The sequence below is a fragment of the Panthera uncia genome, assembly GCF_023721935.1.
Source record: "Panthera uncia isolate 11264 chromosome A1 unlocalized genomic scaffold, Puncia_PCG_1.0 HiC_scaffold_17, whole genome shotgun sequence".
Lineage (NCBI taxonomy): Eukaryota > Metazoa > Chordata > Mammalia > Carnivora > Felidae > Panthera > Panthera uncia.
Genome location: NW_026057577.1, coordinates 30,684,744 through 30,701,085, shown reverse-complemented (window position 1 = coordinate 30,701,085; position 16,342 = coordinate 30,684,744). Strand labels below are relative to the sequence as shown.

The following is a 16,342-nucleotide window of genomic DNA, read 5'->3' as shown; positions in this document are numbered from 1 at the left end:
CTTCTTTGACCTCATGAGAAATCTTTATTTGTAAGGGTAGCTACTCTCCAGGCAACTAGAAACCCCAGAAGCTAAAGGGGTTCCAGGAGACCAACTGAAAAATCACAGTGATAGGCAATTATTGCAGTTACATTGATCCTAAGAAAAAACTATGCAGTGAAGTAATAGCTACTATTTAATGAATTCTACTATGTGCCTCACGTACATTGTTGCAGGTCTGTTAATCTCCAAGTTCAGATTCTTTCCTTCCCTGGCTTCATTTTAAGAACTACTTGGGGAGTACCTATTCCAGGGTCATAAAAGCATGAGGAAGCAGCCCTCAGCAAAATCAGCCAGTCATCTACAATTGTAGTCCTTTGTAGAATGGGGTACTTCATGTATTTGACCTCTGATTCCTTTCATCTCTGACATGATAAATTTTTCCACCTAAAAACCCAAATACTACTCAAGAAATATCTTAAATACTCAAGAATATCTTAAAAGATATTCCAGTATCTTTTATTTTGTAATTAATAGATGCTATGTTTAGTTATACTGGAAAATAGTCAAGAGTGTTCATTTTTTAAGTTTTATTTAAGGTGTTTAGCCTAAATTTAATCTAAATGTAACTTTAGGTTGGTAAAATATTTAGTGGACTGTGTTAGATATTGGTAAAACAGAAAATTTTAAATGACTTTTAAGTATCAATTTTTAGGGTGTTTTTTTTTTTTTTTTTGTTTTTTGTTTTTAGTCACTGTTTTGGTTTGAGGTTTGTGTTTGGGTATTGGAGATGGTAGTGGATTGTGTTTTAAACATAGCCTGGTTGGCAAATTCACCTACTGAGTTAGCTTCCCATTTATACAGTTGCCTTTTATTATTTTTTTATTTTTTATTTATTTATTTTTTGAAATTGTGTCCTAAGTTTTTTTTTTATTATTTTTTTTAGTATATGAAATTTATTGTCAAATTGGTTTCCATACAACACCCAGTGCTCATTCCAAAAGATGTCCTCTTCAATGCCCATCACCTACCCTCCCCTCCCTTCCACCCCCCATCAACCCTCAGTTTGTTCTCAGTTTTTGAGTGTCTTATGCTTTGGCTCTCTCCCACTCTAACCTCTTTTTTTTTTTTTTTTTCCCTTCCCCTCCCCCATGGGTTTTACAGTTGCCTTTTAAATGCAGGGACAATTTTGTCTGTATTCTAAGACAACAGGAAGAAACTTATATCACAAAGTGTTTTATGTATTTATATTTAGATAGGACCCCGAATTCTTTTGGAGAAAAGATTGTACTTTTTCAAATTCTTGTGGCATTTCAACATTAATTTTTTTTTTAAAGAAGTCTCTGTAATAAAACCTTAAATGTAGATCTAAGCACATGATTTGCTGTTTCAGCCCTTGTGAAGTATACGATGAAGGGCAAGGAAATGACAGTTACATGATTCACTGCAAATGCACGCTCCCTCAGGGCAGGAACTTTGCCATGTTCAATGTTATACTGTAAGACCAAGAACATTTGTTGAGTGAGTGAGTGTTAGGTCTGTCTGCCCTTACCATTGTGGTTGTAGCTCAGTAGAATTTTCATTGCAGAAATCCTCCTTTGGAACCTGGATCTCCTGTTCATTGTGACTGGCTGGTTGAGGAATAGTTGAAATAGTGTTCATTGGGGTATCATCTACATTTTTGTCCTTCGTGTAGCTATCACTGTTCCAAGGAAAGGAGGCTAGTTCTGAAGAAAGTTTCCTCATGAGTAACTTTGGAGAACTCTCTGGTTTCTCCACTTTTCTTTCTGAAAAATATAATTATTCACCAACTCAGATAGAAACAGAAACTTTGTCCTGGCTCATGGCTGAATTGGAGCAGGGCGATCCTAAAGAACAATTACCTGGAGAAACAAAGAGTCTTGCTTTAGAGACTGCAGTCCCAGCCTCATTTTGTGCAATGCACTTGAATTCTCCAGAGTCTTCAGGAAATGCTTCTGTGATAATCAAGGTGCAGACTTCCTCTGGAAAGGCAAGAGATTCAATTTGACCAGAGTTTTTGGAGACCCCAAATTAATAAACAAATAGGGAGGATGTCAGGGAGAGTAGGTATTAGGAATAAATAGAGTATTCCTGAGTTTTTAAAAAAATCCATCTGATTAGACTTTTTGCCTTTGACTGGGCTCCTGATGATAAATCTTAAAAACACAACCTAGAATAATCCCAGTACCGTCTCCATCACCTGTCCTGTCTTTCTGACACATCTTTTTACTATACTGTGAGTTCCTTGAAAGCAAGCATCACACTTTATTCCCTGACTTATAGATTTCTGTAGCTTTAGTGTTTAGCATGAAGGTCCTGTAGAAAGATTTTCTGAACTGACCTAAAAATTATTGCCAGAATTGTTCAGCCTACTGTTAGTACAGTGAAGACCACTGTGTGATGGGCACTACCCTACTTCTTGGACAGTCAACAGCTTGGGTGTTTGATGGCAGGACACCTCCTCAGTGCCCAGAATGGAACCTGGCCATCATCTGCACTATATTAAGTGAATGAATAGATGAATAAATACACTGATAAATCTCAGTTATCTTGCTGTTTTTGTTGTGTCAACTCAAAAGGTGGTATAGGCTAGCCTCAAAACTGCTCATGTAGGCAAAATTGATCTAGGAGACAAAGTCTTCTGATGGAAATTTTGATTTAATCATTTATTATCAAGATGTTGAAAAATTGTGCTTACCAGGAATAGACGATAAACAAGCTTCTGAAAGATAAAACACGAGAGTAAAGAGAATTTACATGATGGTTAATTTAGTTGGGAGAAGGGGCCATGTTATATGAGAAATAACTTGAATAAAGCAAATGGAAGGTTGACTGTAATCTAGAGTCACAGACTATAAATTCTGTAGAAACCCAGAAAAGGTACATATTGGAATGAATACTTGGCAGGGTAGTAGAAGAACTGTGTTTTTGTCCTGTTCTACCATTGAATTGCTTTGTGATTAGGTGAAAATTACTTTTCTGGGCCTTAATTCTTCGTTTCTATCCCATTCTCTGATTGGGAACCATTACTGAACCATTAATCCTCTGGTAGTCTCTTTTTCTCAAGAAAACTTCTTTCTTTTAATCTCGTTAATTAAAATGCATATTCCATTATAAACATACTGTAGTAGTATTGTAGAAAAATAACAAAGATTAATAGTTTTCTCTGGGTGATGAGAATATGGGTAATTAAAAATTTTTTCTTTATGCTAGTATCAAATTGTATAATTTGAGATTGTATAATTTGAGATTTTCCTTCCTGAATGTGATGTACAAATGTTTAGTTCTGAATTAATATTTAAATGAATATATTTTCTTCACTTGGTGCAAGAACTGTTTTGGGCTTGAACCCTGGCTTGCAGCATTGATTAGCTTTGTAACCTTGGGCAAGGCTAGCAAAATGCTCAGCCTTGGTTGAGGTTTTGAGGCTCATTTAGTGTTTCTGAATTTCACTTTTCTTATAAAATGTAGGTAATGCATCCTTCAAAATCTTGATGTGAGGATTAAATGAAAGATTGCTTATAAAGTATAAACTCAGTATTTAGCATGAGATAGATCATCATACTTGTTACTCTTCCCTAAATTAATTATTTGGTAAGAAACTTAAAAAAAAATGCTGAGGAAGCTATGCATCATTATTAATTTGTTTTACTCTTAAAAAATATGTTTATTCTCACATTTTTTTGCTATTTGTCAAGAACTAATAGTTAATTTATGAAAATAAACCAATCTTTTCACAGCCATTAAAACTATTGTGTCACACACACACATAAAACAAACAAACAACAAAAAACCCTGCTATCTTTTCTTTTTTGGTTGTTTTGTTGAAGAATCACTTGGATTTGAAATAATAATTGTTTAACAATAGAGATTTCTGAGCCTGTAACACATCAGCTATTAAACTTTACAACATGAATTAGATTTCAAGGTTAATTGAAATAAAAAGCAAATCAAAAAGCTTGTGACAATACTTCTCCTCAGAATCTGGAAGTCCTCAGAGTCTGCTATCTCCTTTTTCTCTCTGTGCCAGTGAATTTGAACTGTGGTTATTGCCTGGACGTGGCATTCAAATGTGACAGACTGACCACTGGTTGTAGAGATGTCTTGAAGATGCTGAAGAAGAAACAGAATTCACAGAGTGGAAGAAACTCTTTCACCATATGCAATGATTTAGGATGCCTTCTGTGGTAAGTATGCTTTTTGTCATAGTTATTGACATCTGACTGTCCTTTAAGCAAAACAAGGAGTTGCTGGGATGCTTTGTGCTTTATAGTGTGCTTGACAGTCACATAGAAGTTATTTTTACCTTAATATCATAGAGAAAGTTGTTTTTCACTTCCCCAAGATCTATTTTTCAAAATAGGGAACCAATTAGTTGGAAACTCTTACCTTTGTTGTATTATTTTGTTGAGTTCATATATAGTCATAGATTTAATCTTTATTACTGGTCACGTAGCGTGGGCAGTATTTGTAATTTGTTAAGGATTCTGAATCATGAGTTAGAGGACTTGGACCAAAATCTCAACTCTTCCACTAGGTGGTTGATGCTGATCGTAGGAACTTGGAAACTTTTTTTTTAAGATTTTATTTTTAAGTAATCTCTTTACTCAACATGGGGTTCAAATTAATAACTGCGAGACCAAGAGTTGCGTGCTCTGACAGAGCCAGCCAGGTACCCTTGAAAAACTTGGGAGCTATTTAAAACAAAAATTTTTTTAAATGTTTGTTTATTTTTAGAGAAAGAGAGAAAAACAGAGACTGTGTGGGGGAGGGGCAGAGAGAGAGGGAGACACAGAATCCAAAGCAGGCTTCAGGCTCTGAGCTCTCAGGACAGAACCCAACGTCGGGATTGAACCCATGAACTGTGAGATCATGACTTGAGCCTAGGTTAGACGCTTAAAATGACTGAGCCACCCAGGAGCCCCAGAAGTTGGAAACTCTTAATCTCTGTGGAATTTAGCTTCTTTATCTGTGAAATAAGGCTAGCAAAATGCTCAGCCTTGGTTGAGGTTTTGAGGCTCATTTAAGGTAAATAATCTGAAAACCTTCTTTAAAGAGTGAAGAGTTATACTGTTATATAAAAAGTATATAAAAATAGGTGGTTTGATCTCACAGTGCATACATGAATGGGTGGCATTTGTGTAAATATCCACCTTAAATCCCGATTCCCTTCCTCTCCTGTTTTCAGCTCCAGAATCCCTCTAGAATCTAGAATTACATTTCAGATTATAACTCCAGAGAGGGAGTATCTGAAGTCCTATCAGGTGAGACACACTGACCACGAGCACAGCCCTTGAGGCCTGATGACCAGGGCTGCATTATCACAGGGAAGGAATGTAGTAGGAAACTTGTAGAAATAATAAACACATATTGTGGACAGCCTCTGCTGCGAGCAAGCAGCAAGATTACTCCAGAATCTAGAGTAATGCTCCTTCTTCTTTTTTTAAAAAAATTTATTTATTTATTTTGAGAGAAAGAGAGAGAGACAGAGACAGAGAGCACACAAATGCCTATGAGCAAGGGAGGGGCAGAGAGAGAGGGGGATAGAGATCCCAGTCTCCACCTTGTCCATCTCATGATTGTGAGATCATGACCTGAGCTGAAATTAAGAGTCAGATACTTAACTCCCTGAGCCACCCAGGCATCCCGCTCCTTATTCTTAATGACAATGTTTCCTATGGCTACCTTCCTGTATTTGGTACATGTTAAGTCTGCCCTGCTTCTCGTTTCAGCCAGCAAGAAGCAGTGGTTCCATTTCTGTCAGTTTTGGAAACTGGGGCACAGTGAGCCCAGAGGTTTCAACCTTACTTTGGGTTGGCCTCGTTGATTGAATCCTGCTTTTTCCATAGATGATACAAGAGCCTTCTTAATCCTGATCTCTCACTGTTCGCCAAGCAGGAAATAGACATTACTTTGCTTATTGACTTCTTCAAAATGGCATCTTATTGCTGGTTCAGAGAATCGGATAAACCATGAGGTCAGGTAGAGAATAGTCTACTTGGAGAGTGGAATCCAAGAATTGCCCTCCAGAGCTGGAGATTGACCTAGACCAAAAGTCTAAAGAGTATAGGATAAACCCTGAGTTTATCCCTGAGTAATGCCCTGTGACATTGAACAGTAATTTCTCCCCTTCTGGTACTCACTTTTAGCATCATAAAACAATTATTTCTGAGGTTCTTCTTAGTTTTCCCTTTTCCTTCTTCTTACCGCTTTGATAACATCTACAATTTATCTATAAAATCTTAACTTAATGCAGTATGGATAGGTTACCTTCGTGAACACAGGGGCTACAACACAGGTGGATCTGGACAGGTTGCTGCAGGGACTCAGCATCTGGTTTAAGAAATAGAAGAGACACTATCATCCATACTGTCAAGGTCCTGAAACCTAGGTACATGGTGGCCATGGACTGACTGAATCAATTTTAGCTGCTACCACCACACCCCAGATTTCCTCTTTGAAAAGGATAAAGCTTCTAATTTAAATGTTATTTGGGATATCTGTTCCTGTGCTACCTTTTTTTCCCTTTCCTGCAGCTTTCCATCAGCTGAGATGGTGAAATGTAACACTAGGCAATTACATTTGGGAAATGAGTTTTGGCAATTATGTAGAGACTGTATATAAAAGGCATAAATAACTTGTAAGTTTTACTGACTAGCTTTTTTTTCCTCCTCTATACAGTTGCTCTTGTCTTCTTTTTTAGGCCTTTGTAAAAGCATCTCCCTGCCCCCCTCCCCTCTTCTTTTAATTAAAAGGGAATTCATTCCATGGATAGTTGGAATACTCTTTTATGGGACTGAGCTCCTAGAAACCAACTGTCTCTTATGATCTGGCACATAAACAAATGGCTGACCCACAGAACTACCATGGAGTTATTTCTGAGACCTGTGGATTTCTTTCTTGTTCTTTTTTGAGGTCATGCAGCTGAAGGTTCCCCTCATGTATACTTTTTAAGAAAGTTGCATTAATTCCTTTTTCTCTGGGCCTGTGTCTCCATTACTGGGACCCCTCAGAAGGCTTTTAAAACTGAACATACCCTTTGGGGGTCAATATACAGTGGTTGAACTAAGGTAGAATAACTTGATCTGATGTTGGAGGTTTCATTAACCAGGGAACTGATGGTCAAAGAAACTCTAGTGGTTTTCTTCTTTATCCTGTTGTAGAAACAAAACCAAACACAGTCCAGTGAAAGAAATATTAGAGGCAGCTTTGATAGAAATGCTTCACTGTATTCATTTGAATGTATCACATTTTCACTTATAATCCTTTTGTTTTTGATTTGCATTATAATTTTAGCTTTTTTCTTTTTGATCAATTAGTAGATTATGGCTCTTAATAGTTCTGCTTTAAATTTCCTTTGTCTTAGTCTGATAATCAGTGAGCTGTTACTGAACACTTAAATTATGTGGAAGATATAATTTATAAAGCAAATAATCACATTAAAGTTTAGGAAAGTTTAGGAGTTTTTTTGGTGTGTTCATTTATTTTTAAAATTTTTAAAAAATGGTTTATTTATTTTTGATAGAGAGAGAGAGACAAAGCTTAAGTGGGGGAGTGACAGAGAGAGAGAGAGGGAGACACAGAATCTGAAACAGGCTCCAGGCTCTGGGCTGTCAGCACAAAGTCTGCTTCAGGGCTCAAACCCATGAACTGGGAGCTCATGACCTGACGTGAAGTCAGATGCTTAACCAACTGAGCCACCCAGGTGACCCTGGTGTATTTTTTTAAAGTAGAATTTCCTTTATATTCTTATTGCAACAAATGCACATTCACATTCTTTACTTACTCTGACATTTCTGTAGCATATTCCATGCACAATCACAGAGAGAAACGTTTTCTTTGCTCTTCCCTTGTAAGAAAGAGAAAAAAGAAATTCTGTCTGGATCTCACTGGAATTTAATAAAATTTAATTCAACTATATTGTATTCACGCCAGAACCAGCAAATTAGTTACAGGCAGTAGGTCAATCCAGAACATCTGAATTCTTGACTAAGGATGGAACTACTTTAATATTTTCAGTTTAAAAAATCCAGACATTTACCTTTACAGAGGTATAGCAGTTGGCATCCAGAAAAGGTACTGAGTCACTTCCCAAAAACAACATTTCAGAGGGCAGATGTTGGTGTCTGTGAATTTGTGTTTTGGTCGAAAGTCTTCAGCATATTTATTATAATAAGAAATCCATTGAAGCACATTGCTGTGTTGAAGGATGTTGTCAATGTTCATATTATCTCTATGAGTAAGTACTTAATAGAGAAATATATCTCGGTTCTTAGTATTAAGAACAATCAGGCTTCTGCGCTAGTATTTTGGTTTTCCTCACAGGTACTGCAACTCTTAGTATTGATTATATTTCCTCTGTGTTAGCTATTTGAAAGTCTAGTGGTCGTTTCATAGGCAGTAATTCAATAGACATTAGAGTCAGGATCTCTTAAATTTGTAACCTGATATTTTTTCCCCTGCTATGTCTATGATGATTTATTTATCCAAACCAACATGTAGATCACATGATCCCACAAAGAACTTTTATTTTATTTTCAGATAGAAGAGATGGAAGAGATATACAGACTAGCCTGAATAACAAAATAATACGATTTTCAGAAAGCCATTTGCTTATGGAAGTAGAATATTTGAAATTGTAACTATTCCAGAAAACCCAGGCTCTAAGGTCACTTTATACTTCAGTGCTTTTTTAAAAAAATTTTTAATGTTTATTTAGAGACAGAGTGTGAGCGGGGAGGGGCAGAGAGAGAGGGAGACAGAATCTGAAGCAGGCTGTAGGCTCTGAGCTGTCAGCACAGAGCCTGACTCAGGGCTCAAACTCACGAGCTGTGAGATTATGACCTGAGCTGAAGTTGGACACTTAACTGACTGAGCCTCCCAGGCACCCGTATACTATAGAACTTTAATGAAAAAAAAAATTAGTTCCCACTTAAAAAAAAATCTTCTACATATAGTGTTTGATGCCATCCATTAGAATAAGATTAATCTCCTTTTAACCTTAATACATAATCTCATAATTCTTAGTGGCTTTTTCAGTCTTTAAAAATTCCCTTATCATCTTGAAGTTTTATAACTAAAATTTTGGTGATGTAAAATATTTACTAGGGGCGCCTAGGTGACTCAGTTAGTTAAGTGACTGACTTACATTATTTTATAAAGTAAAAGATTAAAAAAAATCTTTGAACTGGAGTTGTCTTTTTTTTTTTTTTAGGATTGTTGTTTTTTTCTTTTATTTTTTAAATGTTTATTTATTTCTGAAAGAGAGCAGAGGAGGGGCAGAGTGGGGGGTGGGGTTGGAGAGTGGCGGGTAGGGAGGGGAGAGAGAATCCCAAGCAGGATCAGCCCTGTCAACGCAGAGCCTGATGCAGGGCTCAAACTCACTAACTGTGAATTCATGACCTGAGCCAAAATCAAGAGTCAGATGCTTAACCGACTGAGCCACCCAGGTGCCCCAGTTTTTTTTTTTTTTATTTTGAAAGAACAGGTAGAATTATAATTTAGTAGTTCAGAAGAAGATAGGTTCAGTTCTGTGAGAGTACATGTGCTAAAGGAATTGCAAACGTGTAGATTACCTTTATGTCCAAAATTGGTCACAGAGTCTGTACCTGAAGACTCTCTAAACAGGGTAGATTCAAACCTCGAAGTGTTGCCTGTATTTATTTGACTTGGATCATTTTTCTAATGAATGAAAACTTCACAAACACGTCAGCTTTTTGTTTTTTTGACTGGGAACCACATTGTGCTGAGTCTTTATTTTCTTTAGTAACATTGAACACTGAAGAAAGGGAACTGAGACTCCTGACCCCCTTCCTGTTAGTCATGCCAGAGTTGTGTTTGTTGACTGGCCTTCTGTCATTCTGGTGGGTGACTTGCCAGAATGCCCAGGCTTGGGCCTGCTTGCCCTTTGGCTGTGTTGAGAATTCTGTGCAGTCTGGGGCGGGGCCACTTGAAACACCTCAGCTTTTGAACTTTTGAATACTTTCTGATGTCTTCTATGCTAAGACCCCAGGAACAACACAAAGGAATTTAGAGTTAGCTGTCACAATGAAACTGTATGAAAAGATCAGTCATGCAGAAGATGTATAATAATGATATAGAAACTACCTTAACAATGCAGAAGATGTATAATAATAATATAGAAACTACCTTAACAGTGCTGTAAGACATCAAAAGTGTTAATGTCATAGACATTAAATACTGCCAGTGACCTCGCAGAATAGCACAGAACCAGTCATCCAGTAGGCTGTTAGAAATATGTACTATGACCAAGCTTGACTGTTGTGAGAAAACTTCATTCCCAGAGTCGACCTTCAACAGAACTTAGAAGGATGTTAAAATTGGAAAATATGAAGTGTGTAGGTATGTGAGTTGGGATGGGAATGTGTAGTGGTGGGGTAAATACTTGTGGGGGGTGGGTAGAAAAAGAAAACAAATAATATAGGGAACATTAAGCTGCTAGATACTGTGCTTATCTCTTTATGTCACTTGTGGAGAAAGCATTCCATAGCCATTCAATGGTGAGGAACACTATGGGATCACATTGCCTGGATTTACTATTTATCAAGTATATTAGGCTTCTCTCTAAGCCTCATGTTTCCCATTCTGTAAAATAGGCACAAAAATAGCATTTATTTCTGGGGTTGTTTTGAGGATTAAATGAGATAGCCCACAGAAGTACTTAATGCATACATGTACCACATATCAAGCACTCAATAAATGTTAGCTGCCATTATTGTTGTGATAGTGGTTGTTATGCATAGATACAGGTAAAGTTCTACCTTTCCTCAGGGGTTTCTAATTTAGCTCTCTTTGATTTCCTTCTCTTGTGAACTTAAAAACCTCTTTCATACACTTTTGTTTTGAGTTATTTACTATTGCGTACTTTCATTTGGAAGCTCCTTAACATTAAAGATCTTTTCAAATGTCTCCCATCCTCAAAGTATCTATCCCAGTGTTGAACAGAGAGTAGGTGTGGCACTGATTGATTTCATAGATTAATGCATAGGGAGATGCTATTAATAATCTTAGAAGGTGTGTAGTGTTTTGCGCTTTTGCCTTCAACCCCATCCTACAAATAAGAACGACTGAAGTAGATTCCTTCTCTTCTGATGTTGGCAGTAAATCTTCATACCATACCAGCCATCCTAGGTGGAGTTAACCCATCACCAGTCATTGAAGATCAAGAAAGACATGGGAAATCTTGCCTATCATCTTCAAAAAATAAAATTAAGGGCCAGAGAGGTTACATTATTTGCTCAAGGTCATGCAATTTGTTGGTACAGGAGTCAGGATTAGAATACAAATCTCCTGTCTTCTAGTGCAATCCATATACACCCCTAGCAAATAGATTCTGTATTACCAGATAAATGTAAAACTGTGGATATTCCTCTCAGTAGTTGAGACTGTAGTGATTGTTTTTCTTTTATCAGGATCCATTGTATTTATGGTTCTGAATTCAGTGGGTAATGAAACAGCCTTTTTACTTTGTATGTAAGCTCCATGAAGTTATGGAGCTGTTCACTCTGGTGAACACTAGGCACCCTAGTGCCTAGAATAGTGCAGTTGGCTGATACTTCAGCTGAGAATGTGTGGCTTCTAGAGACTCTAACCTTTGAGTGTTAGACCCTGGAGAGAAATTGTGTATACATCAGGGACACTGTGGCTGTGGCAGGAAGATAAAAATGAAATGCTTCCCCTCATGGGAAGGGAAGGATCAAGTGAGAGAGTGTGTATGAAACTTTTGGAACTTCTTGGAAGAAACATGCCTTATAAATAAATATAAGGTCAGTTGGTTCAAGAGGCTAGAGTTTCCTCTAAGCCCCTTGGCATGTCTCATAGGAGAAGCTAGAAAACATCAACAGAATAGTCTTGGTGGTGGATGAGATTTAGGTTTTTGCCCAGCTTGAAATTGTCTGATGTCCCTAGGCAAATGAGAACAAAAAATAGAAAATCCAGTCCTTATAAAGGGAAGGTGATACTGTGCCTCCTAACATTCCAGATACTTCCTGTTCTAAGCAGGAACAATCAGACTTCCTGGGCAAGGCACCAGACAGCCCATGCTGTCACTCAATCCATGGAGTGAGGAGGCCTGGCAGGACTTTCTCTCCTGTCTCTGATCTTCCAGCCAATGAAAGGAGATGGTGATAACTAATGGAACCAAGAAGTACCCTGCATCTTACTTTGGGTTAGCATGAATTAAACAATCTGTGTCTGAAGATCGTATCGAAAAGGATGAAAATATAGAGAGACCAGGTAATTTGGGAGAGAGAGTGCTAATTCAGGATTGAGAAGATCTAGATTTTGATTCTAGATCAGTCAATTAGTTATATGACCTTGGGCAAGACCCTTTGGGGTTTCAGTTTTCTCATATCTAATGAGAAGTGAGAAGTGAGATGGTCCCTGAAATTTCTTCTAGGTCTCTTAGCTCTTTTTAAGTATTTTTAAATTCTCAGGGCCTGATTATGCTTTAAAATGTCTGATTTCTGTAATTACCTGAGCAGATGAAATTCTATCAGAGGATAAAAGAAAGAAAGATGCACACTGGACCTAAAAGCAGAAGTGGTGGCACTTAGGCTACTCCAGAACCCAGAGGTCTGAAAGATGAGCTGAGTTTTAGAAATTACTTAAATGGTTAAAAGTGTTACTTATTTATGAAAGCAAACCTTTCAGAACTCATTTGGTTAAGTGATGAAACAAAACTGAATGTGAGAACACTACCTCTCCTCTATTTCTAGAAAAGGAAGAATTTTTAAATGAAAGCTCATTTTAAAATATTGAGTTCTGTTGCTAAAGCTACTGTAGTCTTTGAATTCAATTCTCATGTATTTTCCTCTAGGGATTAGAAAAGGAGGTTTTCAAAGGGAAAAAAAGCAACCCTTTGCTTGACTGCTATGAAATAATGCCACACTCCAGAGTATCAAAGTGAAAATGTGGATTCTAAATATGTGTGGGCCCTACACACAACTTGTCCTGAAGAGTTCCTTCTTGATTTTAGGTAGCACTCGGATGTCCTTGAGAGAAAAAATAACTAGGGATTTTACTTTCATGATGAGTTATGTTAGCAGGCTTCATGGCTCACGTAAATGGTAACCTTTGCTGAGTGTAACCCTACCTCTTTGTAGAGAGAACAGAATTAGACTCCACCAAATGAAGAGTCCAAGACTTGGCAGTCTTACCCTGGAAAGATGACAAGATACATAGAGATCATACAAATGAACAATGCTGATGCCCTTATAACATTGCATGAATAGCTAGGATGTCTGCAGAGTTATACTAGCTTCATGGATATAATGTAGGTGCAGTGGTCTGAAAAATAGACCATTTGAGCTATTTAAAAGTGAACAACTGAAGAATCTGATAGTAGCTACATTAGGCAAAAATTGGGGAAAGAGAAGTGATATAAGACAGATTAGCAACATATATTTCAGTGTCTTAAAATGTCACATTGTAGTGAGAAAACATAGTGAAAATTCACATAGTAAGCTAAAGTTGGTGCATTCTTCTTAAGTGTTACTTATTTGACTTGATGGAGAAGTTTATTGTGCTGTTTCAATATGTTTTTTGTTTGCCTATTTTATGATTTAGTGTTTATCTTAAATGTTTATCTCTTGCTTGATAACAAGTCCCATACTAAGTAACGCATATTTACAGAAAGCTCATTAATTTGCATTGTCCACAAAGCACCCGATTCCGCGAAGACACTGTTTGTTTTCACATTATACCTAACAGAGCAAGAGGAGGAAGAAGTAGTAGTTGAGGAAAGAAGTACCTGAGTTCAGTTAGAAAAGGAGTTGTGAGTTGTGTCTATGTGTGATGATTTCTGTCACTTTTTCAGGAAGTTTATTTATTTAATTTGAGAGAGACAGAGCAGGGGAGGGGCAGAGAGAGAGGGAGAATCCCAAGCAGGCTTCTTGAGGTTGGCACAGAGCCCAATGTGGGGCTCAAACCTGTGAAATCATGATCTGAGTCAAAACCAAGAATTGGATGCTTAACTGACTGAGCCACCCAGGTGCCACTGATTTCTACCAGTTTTTGAGCAATGGCAGAGTTCCTCTTGTCTGTGGCCCATGGGTGCCCTGCAGAAATGAATAGATTTGGCCTGTGAACAGACTCAGGTTTTAAGAAAAGATGGTGTTTGACACTGAGTATTTTGATGATGGTTTTGGAAAGTTCTTAAGAAAGTTGTAGTACATAGGGAGTTGTACCAACGGACCTCATTTCTTCCCGTTTATCTAGACCATTTTCTAGCAATAGTGCGTTTTTATTTTTCCAGATGTCTTTATGCTTTACCATACTACCTTCATGCTTGGTTCTGTCTCTCCATTTTTTGTTCTTTCTGTCTTGCTTTTCAGAAAGAAAAAAAAAGAAATTACCTGTTTTTATTTTTTTTTAATTTTTTATTTTTTTTAATATTTGTTTTTGAGACAGGGAGAGACAGCATGAACGGGGGAGGGTCAGAGAGAGAGAGGGAGACACAGAATCTGAAACAGGCTCTAGGCTCTGAGCTGTCAGCACAGAGCCTGACACGGGGCTTGAACTCACGGACTGTGAGATCATAACCTGAGCCGAAGTCGGATGCCTAACTGACTGAGCCACCCAGGCACCCCACCTGTTTTTATTTTTAAACTAATGTGAAGCATGGGCTGTTGTTTTCTAGACAACTAGAGATTTTACCTGATCATACTTAATGTTTTGCTCTTCCCTTAAGTTTGTCAAAATTCTTGGTTTTACACAGTGCCAAATAGATCTATACTAAGGAGATTAACAGTCATGTCTCTCCGTGTTAGTATAAAATATTCACTGTCCGAGTTCTTATGGTTTTCTGCAGTAACTAAATGGTGTTTTGATGTAAAACTACTAAGTCAATGCATCTCTTTAATTTGATTTTTATTTTTTGTTAATTTTTTATTTGAGTATAGTTGACACAAGTTATGTTGTTTCAGGTGTACAACATAGTGATTCATCTATTTAACATCTTTTTATGTTATACTATTCTTCACATGTATAGCTGCCGTCTATCACCATATGATGCTTTTACAATATCATTGCTCTGTTTCTTATGATGTGCCTTTTATTCCTATGACTTATTTAATATATTACTGAAAGCCCATATCTCCTACTCCCCTGCATCCATTTTGCGTGTGTCCTCACCTACCCCCTCCTCTCTGGCAGCTTCCAGTTATCTATATTTTTAGGTCTGATTCTGCTTTTTGTTTGTTTGTATTCATTTGTTTTGTTTTTTAGATTACACATGAGTGAAATAATATGGTATTTGTTGTTCTCAGTTTGACTTATTTCACTCAGCAAAATACCCTCTAGGTTTATCTATGTTGTTGCAAATGGCAAGATCTCATCCTTTTTTATGGCTGTGCAATATTCCAGTGTGTGTGTGTGTGTGTGTGTGTGTGTGTGTGTGTATACACTACATCTTTTTTATGCATTCGTCTTTCTACAAAGCTATTTTATTTAAAAAATTTTTATCATTATTATTTTTACTGTTTATTTATTTTTGAGAGATAGAGACAGAGTGCAAGTGGGTGAAGTGCAGAGAGAGACAGAGACACAGAATCTGAAGCAGGCTCCAGGCTCCGAGCTGTCAGCACAGAGCCTGACACGGAGCTCCAATTCATGAACCGTGAGATCATGACCTGAGCCGAAGTCGAAGGCTTAACTGACTGAGCCACCCAGGTGTCCCTCTACAAAACTGTTTTAAAAGATAACTACTAGATTCTAAGTAGCATACAGAGTTCTGTTTGGCTCTCTATGTGTCTCAACCTTTACTGTTCTGGTTTTCCTATTATCAGGGTCCACATTGTGCATGGCCTTTCTCAGAATGCTTCTCCAATATGATGCCTGGTCATGAGCAGGAATGTCACTACTTCCTCTCTCTGGTGCTGAGATCTGCGTGGGCTTGGAAAAAACTGTGACGTACCTTGAAACTCTTGCTGCCTAAGGGGCTCTTTTGAGGTATATGGTCTTTGCTTTTGTGACTTGTTTTAGGTCAGGAATTGGAGAAGCATTAGCTGAGTAGTTCATTTCTGATCCACATGTTGTCAGTTGGGGCAGCTGGGCCTAGAAAATGCATTTTTCCAGGATATTTTCCTTACTAACATGTCTGGCACCTTGGTGCTGCTTAGTGTCTGTCTTTGTGTTTGTCTTTCTTTTTTTCTCTTCACATGGAATCTCTTCCTCCAGGGCTTCTTCCTGTGGCTTGGATTTTTCACATGATGGTGGCCCCAGGGTAGTTGAATTTCTCTTGAATTTCTCACCTGGCATAGGGCTCTAAGAGCAAGTGTTGCAATAATTTATTTATTTTCTTTCTTTCTTTCTTTCTTTCTTT

General features: G+C 37.5%; 1 long non-coding RNA gene across 3 annotated transcripts in view; it reads left to right on the top strand.

Moving 5' to 3' along the window:
• LOC125935539 (uncharacterized) overlaps positions 1-16,342 on the top strand; it is a 139,286-nt gene that overhangs the window by 22,779 nt on the left and 100,165 nt on the right. For all 3 annotated transcript variants that reach the window (XR_007461710.1, XR_007461709.1, XR_007461708.1), the window contains exon 3: positions 4,031-4,187. This is a non-coding gene — a long non-coding RNA (uncharacterized LOC125935539). The remainder of the gene's footprint in view (positions 1-4,030; positions 4,188-16,342) is intronic.